Genomic DNA, 14,905 nt, shown 5'->3' on the forward strand with positions numbered 1-14,905 from the left:
GAAAACTGAGAAAATGGTCGCTCAAATCATTTTCTGTAGGGCTTAATTCTCTCCTAGAACCTTGGCTGGTATGCTCTCAAACTACAACTTCCATGCACATCTATCAGCTGCCTTTTTGCCACTTCTAATTAGCCCTATAACTCTCGTCTCCCTATTAGTCATTATTAAATTTAATGATTTATCTAGATCTACTTTTAAATATATTTAAATATGCAAAAAAGAAAGAAACCTAAATATCCTTTCCTGTGTTTTGGTCTGTGTGTATTTCTTTATCTTTGACCTGCCTGTTCATGTTTTTTGTCCATGTTTTATTGGATTAGTAACTCTTTTCTAATTGGTTTGTAAGAGTTCTTTGCATTCTAAGGAAATTAGCTCTTGATCTGACACATGTACCTTCCCATTTGTTGGTGGGGAAGTTGTTTATGGTGCATTATACAGATGATTTAAAGTGTTCCATGTATGATTTTCTTAAATCTCTTCATTTACAATTTTTTAGGTAGTTTCATAATGCTTACTCTAAGTCCAGTGTAGCTATCTCCCTCCTCTCACACTTAGTACAAGCAGTATGTAATAATATGTAATGGTTAAAAGTGCTACTTCTGGAACTAAACTGTCTGTTTAAATCTCAGCTCTGGCTTTACTTTCTGTATGACCTTGGATAAGGTGCTTAATCTCTCTATGCCTAGCTTCTGCATCTGTAACATGGAGATAGAGTGATAAATATCTTATTTTCAGACAATTATTGAATTAATTAATATTTGCAAAACACTGGGGCCAGGTCCTGGCACACAGACTACCCTTAGTAAGAATTACCTAGTATTATTGTCATTATCATCAAATAATCATTATCACCCATTGAGCTAATTTATTTTGCTTATGGTTTTCCTCATGAAAATGTAACCTCCATGAGGGCAAGGGTTTTTGTCCACTTTGTTCACTGCTGTATCCAAAACAGTGCCTCACTGGTAAATGAATGAATTAACAGAAATGTATGTTATGTTAACCATTGTCTAGCTTACTAACGTTTAGATTTTTCAGCGCTAAACTGTTTTGGGTAATCTTAGTTTTTCAGCTAAGTGACAGTAACCAGAGATTAAAACTTTGCCCTGAATAGAACTATATACCCATACATTCATTGCTCTAATCTTTTGGCTTACTGTGATTATTGACTGTGGTCAGGAAAGTATATTTAATTTTCTTCTACTTTTCATCACATATAGTGAATAAACAGAATATATCTCTTCTCATCTGTATTTTGAAATACAACATACAACTGAATATAAAATACTAAGAAGAAGGGTGAAGAGTCTAACAACTTATACTCCTATAGAGTGAGAGGCCTGGGCCAGGTATTTTATATGCAGTATTTCAAGAATAGTCTGACAAGTTTGTTTTTACATATAGCCAACTTAAAAAAAAAAACAAACAGTATTATTAATGTAAGAACCATGAACAGGAAGATGCTGAGTTACATTACAGAATAAAATTTCCATGGAGATACCAAGTAGGTATTGCCAGGTAGGTGATCAGCTTATTGGACAAACTGTTAACGTATTAAATAACACCATGGCATTTAGGTAGGTTTGTCCTCAAAAGGCAACTATGTGTTTGTTCAGTGGCCTTGTAAATGGCCTGTACTTCTTTTCTAAATTTAGGAGAAAAAAAAATACAGTGAAAAAAACATGGATAAAAATAAATGGATAGTTTAAAAAGAACACCAAGGTAATATTCTTTTTCATAATAATAAAGGTTTCCATAATTCAGCAATAAATGCATATATATATATATATATATATATATATATATTTTCTTATTTTATGTGCTGTTTTTAAAAAATCTTATTTTATGTGCAGTTTGCCAGGCAGGAATCACCTGACTTAGGAATCCCACAGGCTATATATTTTTTTCATTGTAATGCCCCAAATCTTGAGGCGTAAATATTAATGAAATAGTTTACAAGGAAAAACCAGTCTCAAATACAATGATAAAATTAAATATTTTAATCCTAGATGGTGAAAATTGTAAAAATTCAAAGGTTTTGTTGGCATTTGGAATTATATTAAAAGTTCTAGGGATCTAGATTATTTCTAGGTAATGTGCGAATTAAGTTTTATTCCATTACTTTAAGAGGAATTTAAGAAGAATTTCTTGAACGATGCTGTTGGGTGTTATCCAAGACTGTAACTTGTGCAGGCACCTAGGTGAGGAAGGTGTTAGTCTGAACGTTTTATAACCTTGATGGTGATTTGCAAGGGGCTATAGACACCTTAGGAACGCATGTCTGCTTCCTGATTCTGATCAGCCTCCCCAGGCTGGCCCTGATAACAGCTTTGGCTGAAGCTGTGTTTCCAGGTGAAACGTTCTGTATTTTTTCTACCCAAAAAGCCATTTGTATAACGAACTTGCTCAACTCAGTTCTATAATACTACCCATTTATTCACTCAAATAGTTTTTGAGCACCTGTACGCCTGAGAATAAAATGGTGCTCTCATGCCTAGTCTAGACAGACAGTAAACACATTGTGACAAGTATTGTGAAGAAAATAAAGCAAGGTTGAGTGATGTGCTGAACATAAGGAAGGGGCTAGAGGGGTTACTGTAAAATAGAGCAGTCAGGAAAGGCCCCTACAGTAACGACAGATGAACCGGAACCAGAATGAAGAGGTGCCAGCCATTCAAAGATCTTGGGGTTGGGGGAGAAGGATATACATTCCAGGCTGCAGGAATAACCACTGCAAAGCCCTCAAGTCAAGAATGAGCTTGGAATATCTGAGGAACTAAAAGGTCAGCACGGTTGCAACACAGGGAGTAAAGCAACACGTGGTAATAGATGCCATGACCCCCAAATCGTGCAAACATATCCTGTTACACCGTTAGGATCTCAAGAACCTGTCTCCTCTATTTCATCTTCACAATTTCTGTAGTTCTGACCCTAATAACCTGCAGCTTATATTATTACAATTGCATTTAGTTGTTCATTGCCTGAGATGTACTTCCCCCTCATTTTTTTGGTTCCTCCTTTAAAACTCAGTCCAATCATTATCTTCTACAAAAAACCTTTCCTGACTCATCCTCCCCCCCCTGAGTTGGGTACCCTTCCTGTGTTCCTAAGCACCCTCTTCTCAACATTTCCACACCGAATTGTCATTGTTTATCTACTTTCCGTTTGTACTGTGAGCTCCTTCAGGACACAGTATGGTATTTTACCTCTGCACTCAGACCAGTTAGCAGAATGGAACCATTCATGCATCACACTTTGAGTAGTGGAGCACAGAAAGTTGAGCCTCCTAGTAATTGGTACTACTTGACTTAGCCTTGACTTAGTGTCATTAAGGATCTCACTACAAGGCCCCACACCCCTCACACTCTATGGACTTCAATCAGAAAGCACGGAACTCTTTGGCTGGGCGTGGCTGGGTAGACAGACTGATTCCAAGAACAGGTTTACTGCTTAGTTATGAGAAGTTTTCATCACAGTACTATCTGAGTGAACAGAGAAACACCTGGGTACCCTAAGAATAAATCACTATGATAATGAAGTATTTTACTAGTATGATGATGGTGATACTCCAGTATCTTTCTAGTTCAGATCTGCACCTTTGCCAATTTTAAGAGGACCCTCTGGAACTAGGGGAGCCACCTCCAGACCATGTTTCACTAGTGACTAACCCTAAGACCCTTTTGCTAATTCAGATAAAAAGATATGAGTTTGGGGTAAGAATAAAGAAACATAACATATTTAAACAAGTTCCTGTTCATTTACTGCCCAATTTAACAATGATAATACAGCTTTGGTAAAGTGGATTTGTATATTACAGTATTTGCATAAAATATAAGATTCTAAAATAATTTTATGTTAAATGTTTTATTATTTTTGTTATGTTAGATTGTTATGAGTAATCGGACTTCATACATATCCTTTAAGGTATCAAAAATATGGAACCTCAAAATATTTCCTTTCGGATAACTCCTCTAAACACCCACATATCACACAACAGTGACGCTCAGAGCGTGGTCTGTGACTGCTAGGGGTTCCCAGCACCTTTGCCAAACAGTCACTAAGGGTAAAACAAAACCATTTTCATTGTGATATAAAGACGTCACTCACCTTTTTACTATGTTGATATTTGCACTGATGGCACAAAAGTAACAGTAGGCGAATAAAACTCCTGGCACCTCGGCATGAATCAAAGCAGTGGCACCAAACAGCACTAGTTATTTGTATTTTTTATTGCCACAGGTTAAAGAGGTGTTTTTCTCTCACTTTAAAATGTCCTTGATGAAGCAGTAAAATGACTAATTTAAAATTTTTCATGTTGACCTTTGGGCTTAAGTTTATTAAAAGGGGTTCTATTAGTAGCATGTAAAGCAATGTCTTTTTAATACTGTGCTGAGAAAATGGGAGGTATACATAAAGCACTGCTTCTGTATACTGAATTGGACAGTTATTTCTAGAAAAGCGCTTGTACTACTGTTTGAGTTATGAACTGAATTGCTATTATTTTTGCTTAAAGGATGACTGACAAACTGCCATTAGTTAGGTTTGGGTAACTGATAGTCGTTTTCTCAAAAATGAATCAAATGAGTCTGTTATTTTAAGAAAAACAATTGAGATTATTTGGTTACAATGATAAAATCTAGCCTTTCAGGTAAAAATATCAAGAGTTTGGAAAACTTTTATCTGTCATGCTGAGCTTCACAGCTTCCCAATACTTAAAGACTTTCCTGATGAGATCAGTGGTAATATTAACAATTAAAAAATATATTACATAATAAAATGTATCAACACTAGAAGATATGAATGATTCACTGAATCAGTATTTTCCAAAATAAAACAATTCCACTCATTTTTTTTAGAATTTTAAAGTTATTTTAAAATATATTTTTATGTTAACATGCAAAGGGTTTTTATTATTTTCAAGTAAAGTAATACATATTTTAAAAATTCTAACCTTTATTTCTAATATGGTAAATATCAATAGATAAAACCCATATAAATAAATTTCTTTGGGATTTTCCATAATTAAAAGTGTAAAGGATCCTTAGATTAGTTTGTGGACTGTTTGCATACACCTAAAAATTAAGCCCACACAAAAGAAAATATGCTATGACAGGTTTTCATTTTAATAAAGGTTATAACAATTAATTGGTTATTGTAATTATTGAGATTATATAATTATATAAAAGGGTATTATAATTAATAAAGGTATTAATAGTGGGCTTGAGTTTGTTAAAGGGGATTCTATTTGTACAATGCAAAGAAATAAAGTAGCGTTCTTTTCTAAATTATCAACTTTTGACCACTAGTATAGTGATATTTATCAAAGTCCTATGATTTCTCTTTGTACTAGACAAATTTTAATGTCTTCCTTAATTATTTAAGAATTTTAAAGAGTTATTTAGCATCAGTCCTCTAACATGTGAAATCCTCACTTAAATGACTGGTTTACAAGCCACAGATTTGGAGATAAGGGCAGAAGAAGAATTCATGAATCTAAACTTTTTAAGGTAGTCTTTGACATATGCAATTAATTTGTGATTAAATGGACCGTAATGATTAATTATGAAAGGGAAAAAAGATCTCAGAACACCTTCCCTACCTTGGATGCAGAAATTTGCTTAAGTGCTCCTATGAACTGAATATTTCATGAACCTTAATAACTTTAGAAGAATTACAGTACTCTCTTGTAGCCCAAAAGGCTGATGATCATAACAAAAGCTAGTATGATGAAGTTGCCATGTCTATGGCAACATAACTTTTCTCTACCTGTGCTTTGCAGGACAGAGCATCAAGTGTAGTGTGAAGTTAAACTAGAAGGCAAAACAAACAGTAAGCATCAACATGGTAAATTAATGAGATAAAGATACAGAGTTTAGTAGACTTATCCTAACCTTACAAATTCTACAAAACTTATGCTTTGGTATTTCAATCTGTTACAGTTTTTATATACAGATTGGTTAGGATGCATAAGATTTATAAGGATATAGCAGCAATTCATATTAGTGTATTACTCTGGTTCTTTCTAGAATCAATACACATAGGAGAATTTAACTATGTAACAATTAGGCTTTCTTTTTTCTCAAAAAGAAATCTAAACTTTTTAATGTAATCTTTGCCATATGGAATTAATTTTTGATTAAATGGACCATATATGAGGGTTCACAGAGTTACAAGTATGATTTCAAAGCTTGTTTATAAAAGAACATTTAAATGTCATTTATTGCAGAAAAAGCCTTACATGGATTTGATTCTCGTCCTCTAGAAAAATATAATCTAAATTATATAAGCTGATATCAATATATATTATAAACATCTAAGTAAAAGTACTAGAATAATCAGTGAACTATCACTAAGATATTTAGTCTATGTACAGATCTCAAGTGTAAGCATTTTAGGGATGGGACAAAATGTGTAGATTAGGATGTATAATGATGGAAAATATACGCTTACATTAGCTCGAACAATCCATAAAGCTTTAAGGATGCACCAGAGAACCAAGTTAGAGATGGAGGAGGCATGGCTCTAAAAGAAGAAACTGAAGGAAAGCTCAGAATGAGCTTCAGTAGTAGGGAAAGTAGAATGAATCAACTAGAGGCAGTATAAGAAGGGGATATCTGAATAGCCATAACAAATAAGAACAATTTTGAAAACAATTAGGTTTGAAATAAAGCTGTACATTTTAATAAATAATACATATTCAAAACTATAGAAAAGCATATGAATAATTTCTGGTCCCCGTCAAAACATAAAAGCTTAGCTGGACAATTGCTTATAGAAAATTAAATTAGAAAGTTTCTATGAATCATTGCTGCTTTGCCTGCAGATAAAAACAAATTTAACTTCAACCCCAATTATGACAGCAGGCTGCCTTTCCATTAACAGCAGTCATTTAGGAGTTCAAATTATGGTTAGAGAATTTAAGATAAATCTAAAGCATAAATGCTGATTTTTAAGGTAGTGAATTAATAAAACAAAAAAAGTCATCCCACATTGATGAGACGGATGAAACTACTATATTTTATACTCAGTTCTTTAAAGTATACTTTCAAAAAGCAATGTGGCAATTTGTCAAGATTTATAAAAATATTTTATCTTCAAAATTTCACCACTGGAAATTTACTGTAATTGTAAAATAGTAAAAATCTTCTGTTGAATCCTCTGTAATATCAGGAGAAATATGCTCACTACTGTATTAATTATATTATAAACCTGATTATAATATTAAAAAACTAAGTGTTCAGAAAAAGGGAGGTATGACTGAGTAAACTACACAACCCTTGAAACTAATTTAAAAAATTGATAAAAACTATAATACTTTAGACCTACTAAGTAGGAAAAAAAATACCAAACTGAATATGCTCTAAGAATATAATTAAGTGAAAATGGATATGTATTTGAAAAAAGACTTAGCGAAAATGAACAAATGAAAAAAATTATTTTAGAATAGTGGAATTACAACAGTATTTGCAACTAATCAAACTTTTTAAAAAGTGCATTTTTCATGTGAAATACCATGAAAATAGTTTGCCAATTTTTAATGTCATTTCCGTATTGGTCATTACACTTTGTATTAAATTACTGTTAAAATGTAGCTTATGCTGAAAATTTTTCTGCTTCCTAGGCCACTCAAGAAAAACTATACAAATCAAGTCAGGATATTATTATGATTCATCCATTTGACAAGCATTTTACTGAGCACTTAATATGTGCTGGTCACTGCAGCAGCGGCCAAGAATTCTTGTTTTCCATCATTTAATTTCCCCGGCTTCACTGCATCCTTTAGCCAGCACACTCCCCTCTACCACACGTTTTATTCTTGTCATCTACTTCAATGTTCCATTTCAGGACCTAAAACCTAATCTTAATCCTAAGATTATTGGTTCTGTGGCCAAAAAATTTTTTCCAGAAGAATGGATCATATAATCATATGACAATGCTTTCAATATTTAAGAAAGTTATCTTCTCTATCTGTACACTTTGGGTTCAACATGAGAAATCCACTCTAAAACTTTCTTCTAAAATTATTTCATTTTCAGTTATGTACCACAATGTTCACTGCAGCTCTATTTACAATAGCCAGGACATGGAAGCAACCTAAGTGCACATCGACAGATGAATGGATAAAGAAGATGCGGCACATATATACAATGGAATATTACTTGGCCATAAAAAGAAACGAAATTGAGTTATTTGCGGTGAGGTGGATGGACCTAGAGTCTGTCATACAGAGTGAAGTAAGTCAGAAAGAGAAAAACAAATACCATATGGTAACACATATATATGGAATCTAAAAAAAAAAGAAAAATGGTTCTGAAGAACCTAGGGGCAGGGCAGGAATAAAGACGCAGACATAGAGAATGGACTTGAGGACACGGGGAAGGGGAAGGGTAAGCTAGGACGAAGTGACAGAGTGGCATGGACATATATACACTACCAAACGTAAAATAGATAGCTAGTGGGAAGCAGCTGCATCACACAGGGAGATCAGCTCGGTGATCTGTGTCCACCTAGAGGGGTGGGATAGGGAGGGTGGGAGGGAGATGCAAGAGGGAAGAGATATGGGGATATATGTATATGTATAACTGATTCACTTTGTTATAAAGCAGAAACTAACACACCATTGTAAAGCAATTATACTCCAATAAAGATGTTAAAAAAATAATAACGTTAAAAAAAAATAAAAAAATTATTTCATTTTCAGTGTCTCCTATTCCAAAGGCTCTTTCTTTTCTGCCAATACTCATATGGAGGTCTTCCCTAATTTAAAGTAAAAATTAAAATCTGCATCTTACTCTTGATGACATATAACTGCTACTCATATATACTGGTGAATTCACTAAATACATGTTCTAAATGAGTATTTTCTATTGTGAATCCACCCATTTCTTTTTCTTTCTTAAATTTAATGTCCCTATATCCTGGCTCATGTTTGAAATGATGCTAATAAAGTACCCTTACAAATTAATCCTTCCTACAATATATATCTCCTAATTTTTCTTCTGTTATCATTCTAATCCATCTTTCTACAGAAGTAAACAATGCTTCCTTACTCTCTCCTACAAACACTTCAAGAACCTGATATCCTGGGTTTCCTTTTTTCTCCCCCTGTTCAGAGTCTACTAGTCTTCCTTTCTACATCTTTATTTTAGTGTCTTCCAGGATAAAATAGCAGTGCTGGGAGCCTTGGTGCTAAAGGGTTCTGAGCTGTCAGAGAACCATTCTGTATGTGCTTCTTTGTCTTATACTCAGGAAACATCACCTCCATTCTAGTAACCACTACTGGTTAAATATATTTCAAGGGCTTGATACACGTTTACTTTCAAACAAAATTAACAAGTAAAACTTGCTAATGATATAAAAATGGATTTGTACATCAGTAGACTTAATTAAATATGTGATATCAATTATATTTCAGCAGTAATGAATTGTCTATATATATACACTAATATGTATAAAATGGATAACTAATAAGAACCTGCTTATAAAAAAATAAATAAAATAAAATTTTAAAAAAACTAATATAGAGAGAAGCTTAAAAACAGAGGAATCTTAGTACTTTAAATTGATAGAAGCCACGGACAAAAAACCCAATCTTGAGCATATACTTAATGTGAAGTATTCTGATGTCAGAAGACAGAGTTATCAATCTAGTAGTCTCACTTTTCTAGCTACACAGGATTATACCATAATAGTGTTCGTTAAGGCACTGCACGTCAAATGTTATCTTAAAATCAAGAAAGTGAACAATAATTTATCCCAGTTAGGTACAAGGTTTGAAGAGTAAGACTGGGAGAAAATGTTGAACTTTTGAGAGAATGAATATAATACAGATAAATCTGGGGTGGGTCATAAGAATGTCTCTGAAGATAGTGATACAATGAGAATTAGCCAATTTGAGGTTGAAACTTGCTGACCAACATGGTAAAAGTAACATGAAAACAGGGAAGGTTATCTGATGATGCATGTGAAATTTTAAGAGACTCAAAGAGGTCTTTTCTCATTAGGTACAATTAAATGTAAATCTGGTTGTGGATTTTTCCTAAACAGTGAGTATAAGACCAAGTGCCATGACCACAAAGGGATACCATAAAATCAAACGTGGGAATCATCAAATTAGAATTAAATATGCATCCTGGAAGCAATCTGTGAAACTCTCTAGTCCTGAGTAGCTAGGGTTACTTGCATTAAGTTATCCAGCCTGTTAGAGGCACAGACAGATCTCTCATCTCACATTGGTGTGATTACTTGTATTGAGTATGATTTAATATTAAATTTAAAAAGACGACCTGATAAACTAGCAAATATAAAAGAGAATACAGTTCTTGGTGAACTGAGTGACTTGTGAATCATTAGGATAATCCCATCCTAACCCAGGCTGTTTGTGATACTGCCTAGTACACTGATGAAGAGCTCCAGCTCTGGAGTCAACCTGGGCTCAAATTCCAGCTCTGTTACTTCATGAGGCGAGTTACTTAAGCTCTCCATGGCTCATTATCTATAATCCTAAAAGGAGACAATAAAAGTACCCAAGTCATAGTGCTGTTATGAGAATTATGAAAGATAATGCATTCCAATTGCATAGCAGAATACCTGGCAAGTAATGGATGTTCACTTTATCTACTAATTCTTTTCTTCTTGGCGCTTGAAAGCCAAGCCATCTAAGTAAGGGTCTTGAGTTCAAGATATAAGATGCTATTTTTGTCTCAACTAAGAATATAAGAATTGCTAAGACAAAAGGAAACCACTTGTGATTCTGAATGTGGTTTCTCTTCTTGCTGCTATGGCTTATCAAGAATTGAGATGGATGAGAGAGATGGATGAGCAGACGGAACATCTGCTGAACAATACTTTGGTGGCAAGAATTCAGAGAAAAGCAGAGGTTCCATGGATGAGAAAATACAAACATACTTATTGATGTAAAGACTGTTACCAAACCTGTGATCCCAAAACATTGTCGTCAATGATCAACATATCTGTAAATGAATTGAAGGTGAGTTTCTTCATCTGCAGTTTCAGCAAGCAGCTTAGCAGAGCAATTGTTGCTGGGAGATCTGCAGGTATGAGTGTAATCTTGGGGATTGGTGGTTAATGTGAACAGAGAGCAGGCAGTAGTAGAGTACAGGTAAGAGTACAGACTTAATTAAATCTGGGCTCTTCTGCTTATGAGCTGTATGAGTTTGGGCAAGTTACTCAACCTTTCTTCTTCAGTTTCCTCATCTATGAGATAATACCTGCCTCATGGGGTTGTTGCTAAGATTAAATAAATACGCGTAAAGCACTTTGGCAGCACACACATAGTAGGCCCAGCACAAGTGTTAACAGATACAGTTATTTAAGAACAATCTACAGTCAAGAAGGATAAAAATCATAGAAAGTGAGCCCGTGTTCTGGAGAAATAACTTTGTGCACAGGGGAGTTTTGGGGCTTCTGAGAGTTAGGATTCTCTCATCAGAAACACGACACTGGTAGCAGTGGGGGAAACTCAATGGTAGCAAGTTTGTGAGGATTACTGAAATAGATCTTTAGATATTTTCATGAATATCATGAATGTACCCTGAGTTTTTACTGTAATCTGGTTTTTTATATTACATAGGTAATCTACCTACAGCTTTTAGCCCACATATAAAATTAAAGACATCACCATATCTACTCAACTACTTGAAAACAAATTCTGCCACCAGGGGTGGGAGTGGGGTAGAGTAAGTGGATAAACAAACACAAAAGCCCAACAACTTTTCCTTAAAGATTAACTTAACTACATCATGCGTATGTATGTGTGTGACTATCAAGGGTCGTCAAACTACGGCCCACTGCCTGTTTTTGTATGGCCTGCAAACTAAGAATGGATTTTACGTTTTTAAATAGTTGAAAAAATCACCCAAAAGAATAATGATACCTGAAAATTATATGAAATTCAAATTTCCAAGTCCGTAAATAAAGTTTTATTGTAACACAGCTGCATTCATTCAATTAAGAGTTGTCTACAGCTGCTTTGGGGCTATAGTAGCAGAGCTGAATAACTTGCAAGAGACCCATATGGCTTGTAAAGCCTAAAATATTTACTCTTTGGTCCTGTACACAAAAGGCTTGTCATAGCATGTGTTATGAAGAAAGGGAGTAAATTAATCTCTTAGCTGTGCTTCTCCAAATGTAACTAAACTGCCACCTTTAGCTGTGATCATATTCACTTTTAGGTTCCCTAACAGAGAGGCTTCCCCTCAACCTGGTGGTTCTTTCAAATGGTGCTTTATATAAATTGTTGTATCTTCATAGCAACTCTGAGGTAGGTACTACTCTCATTCCCACCTTACAGAGAAGGGACAAGCACAGAAAGCTTAGTTGATCTGCCGAAGGTAGCACCTGAGTGGACAGCTGAGGCTGATTCAGACGCAGGTGGTCCGGCTCAAGAGCTCACGCTCTAATCACGTTGCTCAAGCATCACTGGCTGCAGGACTTCACACTTGAGTCACGTTAGATTTTACAAAAAACAGCTTCAACAGAATTGACTTACCATTTAATTTTTGACTCTTTATTAAGAACTGGCCATGTAAAGAATAGCTGCATATCTTTAATATAAGTGCTATTAAAATGTAATATTAACTAAGTTGTCACTGTTCCCTATGTAAGGGAAAAATCTTGTCTACCCTGGTGTAATATATACTTTATTAGAAAATAAAAGTTACACAACATCTTGATTCCATTTTTTGTCAGTTTACCTTTAACATTAACAGTAACAGCTAGTTTATCATTAACAGAAAACAGCTAAGTCTTCATGGCTGTGCTTTTCTATACACCAGCCTATCTTCTTCTTCCTTACATTCAATAACACTGTGCTAGGACAATTAGAAGTGAGACAGGTATGCCTCATGCTTTCATCAATCTGAATATTTAATGGGAAAGGCATGCATTAAACAAATAATTTCATTATTAATGACAAGTATAAGTTTTAGAAAGGAAAAATACAGCATGCTTTGAGAGTATATTACTAGGGGACACAATCTAGTCCACATGGCCAAGACATCCTTAAAAGTAGTGACATCTATGCTGAACTATAAAGGATGAGAGGGAATTCTTCGGCCTTGAATTATTTCTAGGTAAGAGAAGAAAATGTGGAAGATGCTGAGCAGGGAAGGATGGCCCTTCTAATAAAATCTGGTAATTTGCCAACATGAACTGATAGAACACATTCTGCTGGCACCTGCCCGAGACACTTGCTAGGAACAGGAAAGGTTGAGAGCTGCCTAGCTTGCTTAACGGAGGGTGATTCTGCTCTCGATGGGAGGGGTGTTCCAGTAGTTCCCAATGTTGGCTATGTGCTAGAATTCTGGGGAGATATCTCAAGGAAACGAGTCATGGAGGGAGAAAAAAAAGAGCTCATTTAATTTACTGAAAATCTTATCCCAGGTGAAAAAAGAAATTAGAAAGCTGGAGAAGACTGTTACCAGAGGGTTATCCTATTGATCTATTTAACAGTACCTACAAATGCATACAAAAGAGCCAGACTTTTTTCATTTCTGATCCTATGAAAGGAAAAATATCACTGCCATACTGAAGAAACCCGGAACTTATAAATATTACCACTATATAGGAGTGAAAACGGGAATAGGTAGAACACAGAGAGGAAAAAAAAAAGTCTTCCTTGTATTTTTGCCTTTGTTGCCAACCATTAGTTGTTAAAATGATTAGATAATTCAGAAGACAGTTAGCACTGTTAGTTTAAATGTTTAGACAATTCATTTTATGTTGTATTATAAACATAGCGTTTTTTCTTCTGGTTCTCCACCCCACCCCGTTTCGCTGTTATGCTTTCCTATTCACATACCTTTGCCATAGAACAACTACAGCAAATAAAAGGCAATTGGTAGTTGGAGGTTTCCCAATAAAAATAAGGGCAACCGTTTATAGAAAGTTCATTATGTACCAGGCACTGTGTGAAATGTTTTGAATACATGATTATCTCACTTAATTCACTACAACAACCTTTTGACCTATTATCACATCTATGTCATAAATGAGGAAACTAAAGCACAAAGAAGTCAAATAATAACTCTGTGCCAAAGGTCACACAGGGAGGGATGCCACGGTCAATTAAACAGATGCTATTCCTCTTGGAGTTCACTCAACCTTTTGTCTGAACACAGTATATCTTCTGGGTCCCAGAGGAAGGCTAAAGAGGATCAAGGAAAAATAACAGCAATCTTAAGATTCTTCAGCCTACTATCTTTTTTTTGAATGAGAAAAAGGCTGAGTTGAATTAGACTGAGAAAAGAACAGATTGAAAAGGGAAGTAAGCCAGTTATAATAACCAGTGGTTATAAGCTGGTATATAAAAAAATGTGCCAGTGGTACTAAACTTTAGTGTGCATCAGAATCTCCTGCAGGTCTAGTAAAAACAGATTGCTGGGCTTCACCCACAGACAGAGTTTCTGATTCAGTGGGTCTGGGGTGAGTGCTGAGAACTTGCATTTCTAACAAGTTCTCATCTAAGGCTGCTGGCCCAGGGACCATAATTTGAGAACCACTGCACTATACATACTACATAAATTCACTCTCTTACAACATAGCTCTAGTAAATAAAACCATACACCTTTCCTAGGAAACTAGAACATAAATAAAGGGGCTCCTTCAGAGGTTAAAGAGATGTGGAATTTTCAAAGAAACCTTAAAAAATTTTTTCCTTTATTATATTTTTAAATATAACATTTGATATATACAAAAAAATATGTAAGATATGTAAATTGTAAAAACCATATAAATCTTATACCTAATTCACAGTGTAAATCAGTCTCTTCAAATATAACTGATGATCTTCTTTTGATATGAAGCTGTACTTATTATTGGAATTGTCAAATATTCTTAAAATAAGATTTAATTTTTGAAGAATACTTATAACTTTCATAATGAA

General features: G+C 34.6%; 1 protein-coding gene across 2 annotated transcripts in view; it reads right to left on the reverse strand.

Moving 5' to 3' along the window:
• The window catches only part of STXBP5 (syntaxin binding protein 5), a 166,184-nt gene that overhangs the window by 73,766 nt on the left and 77,513 nt on the right, over positions 1-14,905 (reverse strand). The gene's annotated exons all lie outside the window — the stretch shown is intronic.

Source organism: Balaenoptera acutorostrata, chromosome 14 (assembly GCF_949987535.1).
Source record: "Balaenoptera acutorostrata chromosome 14, mBalAcu1.1, whole genome shotgun sequence".
Taxonomy (NCBI): Eukaryota; Metazoa; Chordata; class Mammalia; order Artiodactyla; family Balaenopteridae; genus Balaenoptera; species Balaenoptera acutorostrata.